At 42.9% G+C, this 17863-nt stretch overlaps 1 long non-coding RNA gene across 1 annotated transcript in view; it reads right to left on the bottom strand.

Annotated features, from left to right (window-relative positions):
* The window catches only part of LOC108543423 (uncharacterized), a 25234-nt gene extending 7371 nt beyond the window's left edge, over nucleotides 1-17863 (bottom strand). The window contains exon 1 of the long non-coding RNA XR_001889568.1: nucleotides 17673-17863. This is a non-coding gene — a long non-coding RNA (uncharacterized LOC108543423). The remainder of the gene's footprint in view (nucleotides 1-17672) is intronic.

Raw genomic sequence — 17863 nt, forward strand, 5'->3', positions numbered from 1 at the left:
TTTTTTTGAGATGGAGTCTCGCTCCATCGCCCAGGCTGAGGTGCTGTGGTGCGATCTCAGCTCACTGCAAGCTCTGCCTCCCGGGTTCATGCCATTCTCCTGCCTCAGCCTCCCAAGTAGCTGGGACTACAGGCACATACCACCACACCTGGCTAATTTTGTATTTTTAGTAGAGATGGGGTTTTGCCATGTTGGCCAGGCTGGTCTAGAACTCCTGACCTCAGGTAATCCGCGCACCTCAGCCTCCCAAAGTGCTGGGATTACAGGTATGACCAACCACGCCCAGCTCAATACCACCTATCTTTATGAACATATATACAAATGCGTGTGTATCTCTGGAAAGGATATCAGGTGTTACCATATGTTGGCTTTCTAAAATTGAAGATATTTCACTTGACTCTATTATCACAATTCTGTTGGCATCAGCTTGGCAATCAAATTGGAGATCAGATCATTAGGTGGATTAAGGTTTACTCAGAGGGTCTCAGCAAAAAAAGGCTATTAGCCGCTCCTGTTTTTCTAACACTAAATAGAGCTGTTGACCAAGAGTTGAAAGGTCTTTGAGTACCAGTTGACCATGAATAATCCCAAACCCTGTGCAAACTGCTTTAACACTAGCTGTCAACTTTAAGAAAAAATACCATTCAAAAGCAAGTATTCAAAAGGGCACCTATTAAGAGAACCAACCACATCCCAAAAAATTTTACAAATAAGTAGAGAAAAGTTAGCTGGGAACAGTGGCTCACACCTGTAATCCCAGCACTTTGGGAGGCTGAGGTGAGTGGATCACATGAGGCCAGGAGTCCAAGACCAGCCTGGCCAACATGGCGAAACCCCATCTCTACTAAAAATACAAAAATTAGTTGGGCGTGGTGGCACACGTCTGTAATCCTAGATACTGAGGAGGCTGAGGCAGGAGAAGTGCTTGAACCTGGGAAGTGGAGGTTGCAGTGAGCTGAGATCATGTTACTGCAGTCCAGCCTGGGCAACAGAGTGAGACTCTGCTTTAAAAAAAAGTAGAGAAAAGTTAACCATTTTATTTTTCATGTAGTTTGAGTCTAGACAATAAATATGAGGGTCAACATGTATATCTGAGAACTGCCTAAATCTCTGCTGTTTCTTCTATCGATAAGATATAGGAAATGAAGCCACAGAAGTCGGAACAACAAATCGTCCTACTGAAATCTGGGAAGCACAGAGAAAGCCACTGTGGGATCTCCTGGCAGTTATATGGGTTCTATAATTAAGTTTTGGGGAATCAGGGGGCTGAATTTAGCAGCAGAGAAGAGAAGGGATCCAGAAACATTAGGAGGAGTCCTTTAATATTGGAGTGGAAGGAAGTCAAAGGGACTTTAGCACATCTGTAATTTCATTTGTTTGATTTCTGGAAGAGAGTATAGCTAATGGTGCTACACGTATCATAAAAAAATAAGGCCCTCCATTAGTGTAACGGCCAGAGTTGATTCCCTAACCTTGGATGGTAGAGGCCCTCTTTAAAATGTTTGCATCATACTGGAGTAAGGGCAATCCTGTGTTATTATGGAACCAGAGAACCGTGAAAGGTGGAAGGGCCTTAGAGCTCATGATTTTAGTGGCTCTCGGCGCAAGACGTCTATAAGATTCACCTGAAGGACTTTTATAATGTTGAAACTGAATCAATGGGGTGAGGCGCAGACATTTGTGTTTTTCAAATGCCCCCAACGGATTCTGATGCCTGGTGTGGGGTGAGAACCAGTGATCTATTCGGTCCATTGATTTTCATCTCTCTGAAGCTCCGTGGCCTGCCTCAGATGCTTCAATAGAGCTGTGCCACTTTGTTCTGCTGTATGGCCTTATTTGAAGAAATAGTTCTACTTCTAAAGGCTAAACTCTGGAGAACCCCCAATTTAGTCTAATGAGCTTCCAGCCATTCCTCTTTCTTCACCTGGATGTATTGGTCAGATTGGTCATTTGGCAATAATCCCATGAAGAGACTGAAATGTGAAACAGCTGTCTCAGATTGTCTCTTCAGAGCAGATACTGAGCCCAAGTTTCCAGGGCAAGATGCTCATCAGATCAACACCTGAGAAGGGATGAAAACAAAACCAGGATTGGGGAAGGGAGAAAGCTGACCTGTGATACGCGCCTGAAAAGGCCTTGGCCAAACTGGTAGGGAGTGCTAGAGTGAATATTGCCCATCCACGTGGTTTCCCTGTGGGCATCCCCCTCAGTCAAGGGTTGTGGGCTATCCTGGGAAGAGTGTGACCTCAGGTGGAGAATGTCTCTGCAGCCAGGGTAGGGCCTGAAATAGCTGAAGGCTGGAGGAGGTCCATTATCTACACTCCCACATCAAGTCATTCCTTGAAAAGGAAGCTGGGCGAAGCTCTGGGGTCTATATTGCAGGTATGCCGATTTGGGAAGAGGGAATGAAGGGAATGCCTGTGAACTGGTAATCCACGATTCAAAAAGAGAAAAGGGTTCAGGGAGGAAGTAGGGAGGGAATTTAAAGCATCAGCTGGGGTTAGATAACTTCCCAGAGGATACTATTATGTCTTGACTTTTGTCTGCTACCTCTGTCTCACACCGTGGACTAACTTTAGGACAAAGGAAGTTTAATTGTTGCAAATCAGATTCAGCATGCATTTATTGAGTGCCTAGTATATGCCACCTTCTGTGCTAGATATTTTTGTGTATGGTCCTACATGCCTATACTCTCATTTTAATTAGTTTGTCATGAAAATTACCCTTTGCGTGATTTTCTTTTGATTTTTCAACTTGCTTGTTTATTTAAAACCTAGATGTAGAGGACCTCATCTTCTGAACTGAAAACAGTGGAATCCCTAGAATCTTGTTACTAATGTGGTAAATAAGTTCTCGTTGTGTTTAAAAGATTCATTGTTATCACTTTAATTATACTTGTAAAATAAATCTTTATGAGCAGGAATGCCTTTAGCTATGTTCTTAGTTTTAAGAGACCGTACACAACCCTTTTATGGTGGCTGAGTAGTAGATTAGATCTAGAGCAGTGAACTAATACTGAGTTAACTATCACAAGATTGGTTGTTTATATCAACATTCTATAACAAACATAGAACAAGTCAACACAGGCTGTTTTCTACTAAAACTCACAAGGTTCAGTAACAAATTCCTGTAATGCACTTTAACATATTTCATTTTCCATAAAGAACACTTGTAGTTTCAAGGTTATATTATAGGGCAACAGTTATTAGAATGATTAAAATACACTTTTTAATGTCACAAGAAATCTCTTTGCCATAAGAAGCAGGCTTAGAAACTCAGCTTTAAGGTAAGATATAAACAAGGGATTGATTCAACTTAAATGTTGGTAACTGGTATGTAAATATTCAATAATAATTTTCTTAACTATTAAGGAAATTTCTAACAGAAAGATTTGTCTACTCAAACTACCAGTGTTGACTATCTCCTGAGAGTTCAAAGTTTCTCATTAATCTGCTCAGTGAAGCTTGTAACTCCTGGCTTCAGTTATAATTTCAAGCCAGAGGTATGTTAAAAGAATATGGAGCCTATTAAATTCTGTTGTCACGTTAACTAGACTTCAGGTTTGAACAAGTTATCTGTATTCTCATTTTGGCCCAAACATGGACATCTAGAACTGGCCCTCTGGCAGGTACCCTAGGCAGGGGCAGATCCTAGCAAAAGATTGTACGTGGGTTGGCACCCCCGAAGCCTACTGGCACTATGTGTTTCTGATCAGCCCATGTAAAGTGAGGGTCAGGAACACAGCTGTACAGAGGGTGGCTCCCTCTCTTTGAAGGAGCTACACTGGGCCACTCTACTCCTATAGCTCCCGAATTAAACACAGTGGAAGGAAGGGAGACTTGGGCATCAGGGATACTATCTTTTGCTCATAAATGAAGGCCAGCGAAGGGAGGCAGGTGGAGACAAGAACACAGTGTGATTTTCATGGGCCCTACACACTGTGCCTGTGGTTGCCAGTGGCTACGTTGGCCATGCATGGAGATGCTGTTCAGATGCAGTCTCAAAGGTTCTGAGTTCCAAGTCCCCAGTTGTACAAATTCAAAATAACAGGGGCAGTGCCAACTACTCTAGTTGACAGTGAATCTGGCCCCTTCAGTTTCTGCTGGCAAAGGGAAAAAACAAAACAAAACAAAACAAAAAACAGCTAAGAGATCATCATCAGGGACATAAGTGAGGAGTTATATCTGGTGGAATAGTCCATCATCAGAGTAGCTGTTTGAAAAGATTATTTTCATAATTAAGCGGGGAGGGGAGTGGGTAGGTTCAAGGGATCCTGCATTTTGGAGAACCTACTACTTTAGGCAACTGGAAGACCACAGAAATGCTAAGAAGGGGCTGAAATTGGTGCTCCCCCACCACTCACTTCCCTCTACCAAAATCTCTTCAGGGTAAGGCCCTCAAGTTCTCCACTTCCCATTCACATCCCATCACTAAAATACCCTGCGGCTGGCCCTTTAACATCTGTTGCGACACTATGGCTGAATATACAAAAAACAGCATGAGAAGCCTCCTTAGGACTGTGTGGAATCTATTTAATTTGAGATGGTTTGTTTGTGGGAGGAATAAAAACACAACAAGCCCTAGAAAATAACTACTTCATCACATCTTATAATTTACTCCATCAAGAGGTTGGAAGTATGCCTCCAAATTGCCCTAGTGCAATTTTTTTGGATTTGGTGGCTCATACTAGTAAAACTAAAGTCAGTGGAAAATTTCCACATGTGAGAATTATAGTATTAAATCCTTTAAGACAACAACATGTGCATACACAGTCCCCAACATTTCTGAGTGTCTGGAAATCCTGATCCTGACTCTGAAAAGCAGGAAATCAGGATCTGTTGCATCAATTGTGTTGGAAAGCACTTATGTGGTATGTTTTCTTAATACTAAAAAGTTGTTTGGTTAGACTTAACATACTCAGTTCCTGAGAAGATTTCTTCTTAATTGTTACTGTGAAAAAGTTCTGCTTTACACCATTCACAATAGCAAAGACATGGAATCAACCCAGTTACCTATCAATGGTGGATTGGATAAAGAAAGTGTGGTACATATACCATGGAATACTATGCAGCCACGAAAAAGAATGGAATCATGTTTTTGCAGCAACATGAGTGCCGCTGGAGGCCATTGTCCTGAGCAAATTAAAGCAGAAACAGAAAGTCAAATACTGCATGTTCTCACTTATAAGTGGGAGATAAACATTGGGTACAGAGGGACACAAAGACAGGAAAAACAGACACTGGAGATTCCAAAAGGAAGGAGGGAGAGGAGGGAAAGGACTGCAAAACTACCCATTGGGTACTATGTTTGCTACTTGGGCAGTGGGATCGTTAGAAGCCCAAACCTCAGCATCATGCAATATACCCATGTAACAAATCTGCACATGTACCCCTGGGTCTAAAGTAAAAAATTAAAGTAAAAATCCTGCTTTAAATCATAAAGTAATATACAGGGGTTGCTGGGTTGGGTTTTTTTTTTTTTTTTTTTTTAAGTTAGGTAAACAGAGTAGACAGAATGTGGTAGTAACCTATTGCTGGTTTTCATAAAACAGTTAATGGGAAAGAATCAATCTTTCTCTTTTTTTGTTCCTTCTTCCCTCTCCCTTATTCCTTTCTTTGTTACTTAAGCAATCGTAGCTAAGACTACGAGTTTGCAAGAGCCACTGCCTTTAGATTTCCTGTTTATTCTTGCTCTCAGATGGCAACTGTATAAATCTTGTTCTGACCTAAAATATCTTGAAATCTGGGAACAGGGACTGTGTTGAAAACTAGAAAGGTACTAATTTTCACTGTCTGACCCTGGTGTTCTGATCATCTCAGTGCTACCACACATGGGCTAATGCCTTCCCTTAACAGTTCCACTGGCTTAGAATTGCTTTCCTCACTCAGACCTGTTCTTATTATGTAGGCCATTTTCTTCCTTCAAAATCTATAGTTTCTACTCTATGGGAACCGAAGTGCAGATAGAAAGAGGTAGAAGTGGAGAGTTGTAGGATAGAGCCTGGCCTGGGCTTTGGGAAAGGGGTGACGAGTCAGCAGAGGGCTTAGGAACAGAGTTACCATCAATCCAAACCACAGTTGTATGAGGGAGGATAGGGGAGAGACTGGTGGTGCTGGAAGAATCCCAGTTCAAACTGGGCTGGCCAGTTCATGGAGGTTCCTTAGCAGAAGATGCCATGCAGCAATGTCAGTAGATACCAGGGGTGCTTGACAGGAGTCTTCTCATGTGAACCCTGCACCCAAACCATCTGCAAATTCTGTTGGCTCTACTACCCAAATGTATTTAAAACCTGATATCCTCACCACCTCTGCCACAAACACCTGGGCCAACCCACCATCCCCTATTACTTGGATTATTACCTACCTGGCTTCCTTGCTTCTGCTTGGGCCTCCCCCACTTCTCAGCATCCCAATCCAGCAGCCAGAGCAATTCCATCAAGACTTAATGGCTCAAAGTAAAAGCTCAAATTCTTCCTAGGGCCTCCGGGGTCCTACACGGGTCTGTCCTTGCCCTCTTCCCTCTTCATCATGTCCTCCTCCTCCGTCACTCCCTTGGTCCTGATGCAATGGTCCACCTACTGCTTTCCCCTTCATCCCAGGCACACTCCCATCTCAGAGCCTTGCTCCTCCCTCTGGCTGGAGCACCTTTCCTCCAGGCAGCTGCATGGGCCTCTCTGCCAATTCCTTCAGATCTCTGCTCAAAGGTCTCCTTCCTGTGGAATCTTCCTCAACCACACCTTTAAACCTTGCACTCTCAGCTTTGCCCTGCTCTATCCCTCTGTCCTGCCTTTTCTCCACAGCACTTACTACTGGAGTATTTACTTTGTTTGTTGGTTTATTTTCTGCCTTTACTCAGCAGAAGCTGAAGTACATTTGCTTTCTAATATATCCTTAGAGTGTAGAACAATGCCTGGCATACAGTAAGCACTTAATAAATATTTCTTGAATAAATAAGTGAGTAAATTGGTAAATTAAACAGGCCCCCAGTAATGACAAGGGGAATAGAATGGAGCTCAGAATGTTCACCAAGAGTCAATGGGACAGTCAGGGTCCTGGTTCATGGAGCTGAGGCTGTGCTGTTAGGAAAGCAAAAGCAGATACAATATTGTCTATATTGATCTGGTGCTCCTAGTGGAGGCACAGGGTGCTATCAGTTTGTCAGAGAATGGTCCATGCCTCTGGTCAAATAGGTTCAACCCTGCCAGAGGCTGGCACTTCAGGACCCAAGCCTTCTGTGAACCTCTGTAACAACCACTGTCTTATTCATTCACTCATCCTTCTGTTCATCCATCAATGCATCCACCCATTCATTCAATCTTATGACAGTTATTTACCCAATGTCTTTTCAAACCCAGGTTTTCACTGCTTGGATTTTCTGAACATCATTCCTACCAAACTCTATGTCCTTGTGAGCAGGAACTCCTGTGTCTTCAAATTCTCTCATACCTTAATATGTCTTGAATGAATGAACCTTGAACAAGAGGTTTCACTTGATTGTGCCTTATTTTGTTTCTTTATAGTCCAAGCAAAAGAACAATGAGAATGGATAAATTAATAGATCAAAAGTCTCAGAATTTTAAAGTTAGAATCCAAGTCTCCAACTAGTTCTGAATACTCTCACAGTGCTACCCATATGTCTCTGCTAACCTCTCATGATCAATTCCGTTTGTTTAGAGCCTTGATAAATCCCAGGCTGACCCTAACACTGGAAAAGGGGCTTCATTCCTGACTATTTAGTCCATTAATTGCTAGGTTATTTTAGTCCATTCATCTCACTGACTTTATATCTCTTTCTTGTTCCATGTTCTTGAGTTTAAATAACTGTAGCCATTTCACATAATAAGGTTTTTTAAAATGGGTATGTTGGTGCTCCTCCAAGCAGATTTTAATTCTTGACTGCCTGTCTTAGTTAGCTTGGGCTGGCATAAGAAAATATCATAGGCCGAGTGGCTTAAACAACAGAAATGTATTTTCCCACAGTTCCGGATGTCGGAAGCCCAAGTTCGGGGTGCCAGCATGGTAAGTTCTTGATGATGGTTGTCTTCCTGACTTGCAGATGGCAGTCTTCTTCCTGTGTGCTCATATGGCCTTTCCTCAGTGTGTGGGCAGAGAAAAAGAGAGGAGGGGAGAGAGACACACACAGAGAGAGAGATTTCTTCATCCTCTTACAAGGCCACTAATCCTGTTGGATTAGACTCCACCTTTACAACCTCATTTAACCTTAATTACCTTCTAAATACCTAATCTCCAAATACAGTCACATAGGGCTACAACATATGAATTTTGGTAGGCACTGTTCATTCCATAACACTGCCCTATTTTAAGATGCCCATTATACACAGTAGCAAGTACTGATGGGGTTAATTTCATTGCAACTTTAATTTGATCATAGCTCCATGCTGTGTTTATGCCCAGTCTTTGTATTTTCTTCCTCACTTAGCATGCATTTCAAGTCACCACTTAAACCCACTTCAGGAAGAGTGATTTATAGATTAGTCCTACTTTTGCCCCAGTTGTCAAGTTTTTACTTTACTCAAAATCTGGTTTCTTTTATTTTTGTTGAAAAGCAGGTCAGTGTAGAATCTGCTGTCCCTATTAAACATTTTGTACACATTGTCCAGCTCTGTCTTCTTGATCTTATCTACAGTTACACAGATGCAAGCGCAAGATTGCTCGTGCTCTCGCTCTCTCTCTTTCCCCTCACATGGCTGCTTTCTTCTAATCATTTGGGTTTCTGTTTAGAAGCTTCAGAGAAGTCTTGACCAAACACTCTCTGTGGAAGTCAGTCATATCACATCACCTGTTTTTTTTTCTGACACCTAAGACTGCTGCTGTTTTGCAGATGGAGAAACTGAGGCTAGAGAACATGAGGAATTTGTTCATGGTTATTCAATTTCTGAGTAAAAAAGAGAAGGCCTGAGAGGTGGGATGGGGCTCAAAGGAGTCTGGAGGTAAACCGGCCATCCCTCATAAAAAGCAAGACAGCATGTCATTAGGCTTTTCTCTTTTCAAGGTATTTTCAAAGTTGTCCTCTCTCCCTTCTTTTCTATCTTGACCTCCTTGACAAAATCTGTCTGGCAGAGTGATAGGACAAGTATGTGGAGGGTGGTGGGGCATTTGGTCAGGTGTAGGTTGCCAGATTTAGCAAATAAAAATGCAGAAGCACAGCTTAAATTTGAATTTCAGATAAACAAATTTTTCTTAGAATAAGTATGTCCCCATGCAATATTTGGGACATATTTATGCTAAAACATTATTTGTGTTTCATCTGAAATTCAAATTCAACTGGACATCCTGTATTTTATTGGGCACCTTTAGCTAGATAGCTATACTATAACATATGTCCTCTGGGTAAAAGTTACAAGCCTCATGTGACGGTGAGTATGCTTAAAAAAGAAAACAAATAATAAAGTCACATTGAACTTCATTGTTTTATTTACTTTAGTGACTTTTGACATTCTTTGACAATAAAAACAGTACCATAAATATACCAAATTAAATATGTATTTTACTTTGGAAATTCTGACTTACATTAATCTTTATCAGCCCAGTTCTTCTGAAATTTTGTGAATTCACAGTATTTAATATCTATCCCAAAGTAACTAGAAAACAGCATGGCTTCCTCATTCATCCTGAAATCATCTTAGGGATAGCCTGCACAAGCTATTTAATGTCTCTTTTTACCTCAGTTCCTTCATCAGCAAAATGGAGATGCTAGCGCCTATCTCATCCAGGTATTGTGAGGAGTAATTGAGAAAATGTATATGCAAGTGGCTGGTCCAGTACTTGCCATGTAGTGCACACTCAAAATACCAGCTTCCTTTCTCTTGCCTTACTGCTCCATTTCTGAGAATGGACAGCATCGCTTTTTAGACCATTGCAAAATATTAGGTTAAATAAGTAACACAGATAAGTCTCAAAGAAACATGGATTCTTACTACTTACTGGTACACAGGTACCAGCTGAGCCACGTCCTTTTTATAATCCCTAATGATGATTAATCCGTTGATTGAATCACTCATTCAACAAGTATTTATTGAGCACCTAACATGTGCTAGGCACATGGTGTTCTGGGAGTTGGGGATACATGGTAAACAGAGCAAACTTGCCATTTTCCCTTGAAAATTGCTTATATGATAGTGGGGGCAGGGACAACAGTAAACAAATTATCACAAGCAAAGATATTATACTATATGAAGCAACCACTTAGGGCAAATGTTGTGAAACTGAGTATTGAATTTGGTTGTGTAGAGATCATTGGTAACCTTAATAATAACTTTTTGTTCCCTGAAGATCGTTCAAGAGAATGGGAGGAGGAGGAAGTTGAGAAAGTTGAAGACTTTGCTAAAAAGGGGAGCAGGAAAATTAGGGGCAACTGTAAGAGGATATGGAGTTAAAAGGTTTTTTGGTTTTGTTTGTTTGTTTGAGACAAGAGTTTTGCTCTTGTCACCCAGGCTGGAGTGCAGTGGCACAATCTTGGCTCCCCACAACCTCCGCCTCCTGGGTTCAAGCGATTCTACTGCCTCAGCCCCCACAGTAGCTGGGACTACAGGTGTGCACCACCACGCCCAGCTAATTTTTGTATTTTTAGTAGAGATGGGGTTTCACCATATTGGCCAAGATGATCTCGATCTCCTGACCTTGTGATCCACCTGCCTTGACCTCCCAAAGTGCTGGGATTACAAGTGTGAGCCACTGCACCTGGCCGCTTTTTGGTTTGTAAATTTTTTATTTATTTCTATTTTTCAGAGACAGTGTCTCTCTCTGTTGCCCAGGCTGGAGTGTGGTAGTGCAATCACAGCTCACACAGCTTAGACTTCCCAGCCTCAAGCAATCCTCCCACCTCAGCCTCCTGAGTACCTGGGACTATAGGTGCACACCACCACACCCGGCTAATTTTTGTATTTTTTAAAATTTTGTAGAGACAGGGTCTTGCTGTGTTGCCCAGGCTGGCTTGAAATTCCTGGCCTCAAGTGATCCTTTGGCTTTGGCTTCTCAAAGTGCTGGGATTACAGGCATGAGTCACTATACCCGGCTGTATTTTTAAATTTTTTTATTTTTTTGTTACAACATGCTTGTAAGCTGAAAGGAATGGCCAAGTGGAGGGAAATTGATAACGTAGAAGGCAGAGGACAACTCTAGGAGTGAGCGCTTGACAAGGCAGTGGAGAAAGAGGTTCCACTGGATGAGAGAAGGTCTTGCCTTAGACTACAGTGGGGAAGGTTTACTTTCTGTCGTAAGAGGGGAGGGTAAGTATGTGAGGCTGTGGGTACGTCGGGAGCTTGCTCAGTTCAGCAATGGGAAAATTCAGAAGTTCTTTACTGTCTCAGTGAAATAAGATATAAAGTATTATCTTTCACTTCTCTTATCGATAATTATTGATTATTGATAAGCTGAAAATAGCAAAAATAATTATTGGCAAGAAATTTAGCTTCCTCATTTATATCAGGCTCTCACTGAGCACCCCCAAATGCTCTTGGATCTATACCATTGTCTCTCCACTCCCACTTTGGGGAGTGAGAGTCTGATTTAACTTATTCACAGACAGCTCTTTTCAGCTCACCAGGCTGACGTGCTGGTGTTTTGCTGTTTTTACCCATCATGTGTTTATCTCCATTGAGATAAACTTCTTCCAGAAGAAGCTGCCTATCTTGACAAGTCTGTTTTGAGTCCGTGCTCCACTGCACAGCCAGACCTGAAAGTGACGGGAACTGACAAACTCTCTGAACTTGTCCCATTGGATTTGTCTAATGGGCCTTTCCCTGACATAGATGAAAAAGTCATTGACAGAAGCAGACCATTTACCATGAACCTGAGTAGAGGTATAAGCGGCGACAGATAAAATGGGCTTGAAAGAAAGCTGGGAAATTCAGGACGCATACGATGGGCCCAAGGAGATCTTCACTTTGAAATGCGAAGATGAAATGGATGGGTATTGGGTTTGCAGCCCCAGGTCACCCGGCTGACCAGTAAGGATGCCGGGCTCCTGTTCCCTATTGCTCTCCCTGCACTGCACTGCAGAGAAGCTGCTAAGTGGTGACTTGGGGGTCAGGGGTGGCTTTCAGCATCGCCTCTAGGCCTGAGGGCTGAGTTCTCTTTCCAAAGAGAAAAAAGTGCTATTTGAAATTTCGTGGCCATTTAGAAATTCTAGTTTGTTGGCAGAATTCACATTGAAGAAAGTTTTCCAAACAGAAGAGTCACATCTTAGGAGTGGTATTTTTAGGTTCTATAATCAACACCTAACGTGAACATCATATAAACTCAGAATTACCCTTGAAAAGCCCTTACATCACCCTTAAAACATATATTCCTGTGTTCTAATCTTCATTCACAGTGAAATTTGAAAATCATTGCACTAGATTAAAGGAACAAAAACAGGAAGGAAATGTATGTGCAGATGTCTGGCCTCAGTCCATTCTGCCTTTAAGGCAGATATCAAATCCCCAGCTTTGAGAGAGCAGTGAGGGGAGAACATAAAACATCCTTGTTGGGCCACAGAGTTTACTTTATTCACTTTGAATCTTAAGCCTTGACAACTTTTACAGATGGTAAAGGATGTGTTCGTCATCGTCACGACTAATTGAAATAGCAGCAATGCATCAGGTCCAGGTTACGGGTAAAGTGAAATGATATCACTTCACTCTATTTTCTTTAAGAAGAAGCTGTAGATAAGTCAGTGGATATGTAAAGGTAGGATCCAGATCTCCTCTACAAGGAGTAAGTTGGCTGAATGAAGAGTTAAAATTGCTTGATTAAAGTAGTAAAGCAACTAATTTCTTAAATACTTAGGGAAAATGTAAAACGCAGCCCAGCATAGGAGGATCCTATGCGAAAAGATAGCTGATAGTTAGTTTTCAAAAGGAAACAGAAGGACCTCTCCAGTGTCAGCCAACACTGGAGTCTGAAAAGTAGCACTCTGAGGAAGAGAGATGGTAGAAGAGAAAAGGCTTTGAGGAGGGATAGAGCCTGAGCAACATGGCAGGCCACAGACAAGAAAGAGGACCAGCCATGGACTCTCCATGATACGGCAGTGCTGATAATCCTGGGGAACAGAGATATCAGGACTTGACTTTTGTTTTCCTTTTCTGGCTTTGAAAATTCCCTTATGATCTTCTCAAGGCTTGGGTAGAGTCAGTTACCTGAAACATCCCTAGGCAGTAGGAAACTATGCAAGGGGTCAGAATCCAAGCGGGAATGGGAAAATGAGGAGAGTTGGCTCAACCCTCCCAGGACCACTCTTCCCCAAAGAGTAGAAACAACAGTGTATTAAATGGCTGTTGCAGGTCCAAGGTCGTGATCAACAGTAAAACCATCAGAGAAGTTCACGGTGGAACAGAGATAGCAAATTAGGAGCTAGGCAACGTGGAGGACACTGCTGCAGGAACCAGTGGAAGAGTAGATTGAAATGAAAGTCCTTTCTCCTAAATATGCTACAGTTGGAGTTGCTGACTCAGATGGCTACAGGTGCCAGCCAGCAGCATGAATAGTTGAAGAGGTTTAGTATAAGCTTCATGCTAGGCTCCTTCTACTGCAATTAAACATCACATCCACTAAGTTACTTTGGTTTTTACAACATTGTGGGGATGTGTTGAACAGTAAAACAAAACACCTTTTTGTTAGGCTCCCAGGCTGCAGCCTCTGAACTGGGGAAGGTAACCCTCTAAAGGAGAAGTGTGATTCTGCAATCATGTGGATGGGGCTTAGGCCTGTTTGTGTTCTCAACACAGAGTCCTTGGAACTAGCACTGCATGTTCACCCTGCCAAGGGGAATTTACAACTGAGGGCCTTTGGATCCTATCCAGAGTAGCATCTCTATCTGCCCTGCTGGATTCAGCTCAGTCTTTGGTCACTGCAGAGATCTTTTCTATTTACTTAGTGTTCTGGGGCTTTAAAGGGAACGTGCACTCATACTTCTGCCAGCATTTCTTGGTTTGCCACCACTGAGGCTAGCTTATCTCTGTCTTGGTCTAGGTTCTCCTGAAAACACAGCCTCAGTCAAGAACTGAATGCAGGTAGTTTATTTGGGAGGTGATCCCAGGAAGCAAAAGTGAGGACATGGGAAACTGAGGCAGGGGATGAGGAAAAACTAACAGGTGCATTGAGAGCTCTGACGTAGGCATACAGAGTTGGGGTGGAGTATTGATCCATTGACTCTCAGTGGTTGGTGACTGGAGGAAAGTGACTTAACTTCTTTGGCTGTCTGCGTTTTCCCTGTGTAAAGCTCCCAGAGCTTCAGAGAAATCCTGAGGCAGCAAAACAGAGAACTTTAGTAGCAAGCTTGGGATAGGTGTTGGCAGTGTGGATCTGACTTCAGGGAAGTGGCATGCAGGGCATCAAAAGTATCTGCTACAGTCTATAATGTGAAAGATCCATCCAGGAAGGACCCGTCCATCCTGGGAGTGCCACAGTCTGGGTGCTGCTGCCCTGACCTACGCTTGGCTTCCTTACCTCTCTTCCGCCCATTCCTTGGACAATGGGACAATTGCTCCTTGACATCAGCCCAAGGATGCCTCTTCTACACTGTTCTTTTCCTCTCTGGCTTTCCTAACACTCAGCCTCATGGGTTTCCATGTGTGGGCAGTAACTGCAAAACTTACTTCCCTTCTCTTTCCTCCTTTACCTTCTTTCTTTTTTTTCCTTTTTGTAGAGAATGGGGTCTCGTTATATTGTCCAGGCAGGTCTCGAACTCCTGGGCTCAAGCTATCCTCCCACCTCTACCTCTCTAAGAGCTGGGATTACAGGCGGGAGCCACTGTGCCCAACCTCCTCCTTTACCTTCTAATGGCTTTTCCTTTTCCTTTTCCTTTTCTCTTCCCTACAAAACATGGTTGTCTCTGACATTCAAGTCCCTAGGGCTCCAATAGTCTTCCTCCCCACACCTGTAGGGATACAATTTGGTCCCCAAATTCAGCTCTCACCGCTCTGTCACTGCCTCCATCTGAATATCTCCAGGTAGGTTTCTCTCTCCATTTCTGGCGCTATGTATATCCTTACCCATCTCAAAATTACCTGGCTATTATGATGCTAATTCAAGTTTGAGAACCTCCCTTTGAGTGTGAAATCTACCACAGTGAGTTGGACCCTTCTTTTTTAGCTATCTTTTATTAGGCCCAGATCAATATGTCTAAAAGTGACATTTTAGACATTTTGATCCCAGCCTGTGCGTTTCTCATGCTTGCCAATGTCCTCTCTGCCCTATAAAAAAAAAAAAAGAAAACACTCTAACTCTCCAACTGTGTGCATGCTACTCTTGTCTACATGTGTTCAAATCTGGTACCACATTTAATTCCTCAGTGTCTTTGACAGTGGCAGTCTACCTGGTATTCACAGGCCACGGTGTGGAGCCAGACAGAGGCAGATCATGAGGTGCATGGCTAAGCTCACTAGAGTCTCAATATACAGGGGCGTTGTGAGTCAGAATGCCAAGGCTAGAAGGATCACTAACAATTGACTTGAACAGCTTATCACATTAAGATGAAGAAACCGAAGTCCAGAGAGCTGCAGAGCTTTGACAAAGGTCACAGGGCCAGTTCATACCAGAGTAGGGCCTGGAGTGACCATGTTCTGTCTTCCTTCCCAGAGCCCTTTCTACAATAACATAATTAAACAAGAAGCCTGTGTCAGGAACTTTTTGAGATGGAGTTTCGCTCTTTTAGCCCAGGCTGGAGTACAATGGTGCTGTCTTGGCTCACCGCAACCTCCACCTCCAGGGTTCAAGTGATTCTCCTGCCTCAGCCTCCCAAGTAACTGGGATTACAAGTGTGTACCACCATGCCTGGCTAATTTTGTATTTTTAGTAGAAATGGAGTTTCACCATGTTGGCCAGGCTGTTCTTGAACTCCTCAGGTGATCCGCCCACATCAACCTCCCAAAGTGCTGAAATTACAAGCATGAGCCACCACACTGGGCCACGTCAGGAACTTTTTACATGCAAGCAGAGGGTACCGAGCTCAAACTAGCTCAAACAATAAAGGGAAGTTATTTCGTATAAATGAAAAGTTTAGAAGTATCTGGCTTCAGGTGACATTTGAACCAGAAGCTTAAATATGTCAACAAGGACAGGTGGATGGAATGCCTGGTTAACCTCACCTAGACCATGTGAGCCCCAGGATCATATGAGACATTCAAATAGAAATAAGGGATATTGGAAAAAGGGAATGAAGACAATAGATGCTTAACAGGGGCCAACAAAAAAAAAAAATCACGACAATATCCAAAAGGGGACAAAAGTATGTGATCTGAAGTCCAAATGATCCCAGTCATAGCTGGACTATGTCCACTTGAGTACAATTGGAATGGAGATCTTGTTTTGGGGTTGAAGCCAGAGGGAGCTCTGGGACTTTTTGTTTGAGAGCTGCCCCTGGATAATTCATACCTGTGCCCTGAACATTCTTCCTATCTGTTCAGAGGGCAGAGCTACATTCTTGGGATTGCCTGGGACTCCCACCAGAAAGCCCAGCGTACTGGACAGTTCTGCTATTTTAAGGGCATGTGAGGAGAGGAAGCTGGGACAGCTGCCCAGCTAGGAAGAAGGTCTAGGAGCTAGACCTTCCCCGTGGGCAGCCATCTTCTTTTGAAAGCTTGTCAGTGGTCAGGGCCCTGGTCCCTGTCCTCTGTTCCTCACAGTCAGTAGACTCAAAGCTCTGCTTATTCTTCTTCACAGATGCTGTCTCTTCCTCTACCCACCCATCTCTGCCTCTACTCACGACTGCTGTACCTCAGCTCCTGTGTGAATTGCTTTGTGCCTGGGCCATGGTGAGGGTCTATAAGCTTGCCTCCCAAGCTTGCTCCCCATCTGCCCCAGCACATCCTGTGCCCCATGCTAGGGAACTCACCTCTGATAACAGTTTTGGCATCATATCATTCTCCCACTCCAAGCCCCTAATACAAATTCAAATGTCACCTCCTCTGCGACCCCTTCACTGCAGAGAGCATTCCCACTCTGAACCCCAATGGCGCAGAATGTCCATCCCCCTCAGTTGGAACTGATCAGGTTTTCCTGCTTTCCGTTGTTATGGTTTCATGCATCTTTGGTCTCTTTATTCTGATGATGTGATCCTGGAGGATAGAGATTTACATGTCTATGACTCAGTATACAGCTCTATACCCCATACGTAGTAGATAAACAAATAATATTCATTCCTTGAGGTTAGCCTCTTTGGCTTCAAATGTTTGCCAATTAAAACTTCCTTATTGTCATATCTTTAAATCTCTAGAAATGTAGGTTTGAATTTTGAAATAGGAAGATGATAAATGGAAGATATTTTCCCACCCCATTCTTGCAATTAATTTTCCTTGTCTGCTTGAGTATGTACCAGCATTGATATCTACCTCTGACTTAATTTACCAGAAGGTGCTCTAAAAACCTAACCAAAGTACATCCCTAAAATTCGAACAGGCATATGGTTCAAAGCACCAAATTTGTCATGTCTCCAGCATGCTGGGCTCAGAGGAGTATTTTAAAAAAACAAAACACACACACTCAACATGGGTTTACAGCTAGGAAATTTTAAATGAGAGTTTTTAAAGCATCAAAAATGTCACAGGTGTGTTCTTTCTTGATACTTACCCATTTAACTATTCTGTAGTTATAGGACCAAAATTCACCCCATGGGCTCAGCAGTCATGTTCTTGAAAAGGGCTGTGTGGCACTGGATGGATGGTTAGGACTTACCTGAGCAGGAATAAGTCTTCAATGGTACAGGCAGATGCTTTGGGAATCAGGAAGAAACCTGCTCCTCCTTGAAATGACTCTGGGCTGGGGCAATGGTGACATTGCCACCTCATGGGACCTGGGGTTACCTGGTGGACGAAACATGCAGGATGAAGAGAACCAGGTATAACCCTGCCACTTGGAGTTTTTCC

This window comes from Rhinopithecus bieti, unplaced genomic scaffold (genome assembly GCF_001698545.2).
Source record: "Rhinopithecus bieti isolate Rb0 unplaced genomic scaffold, ASM169854v2 scaffold_22522, whole genome shotgun sequence".
Lineage (NCBI taxonomy): Eukaryota > Metazoa > Chordata > Mammalia > Primates > Cercopithecidae > Rhinopithecus > Rhinopithecus bieti.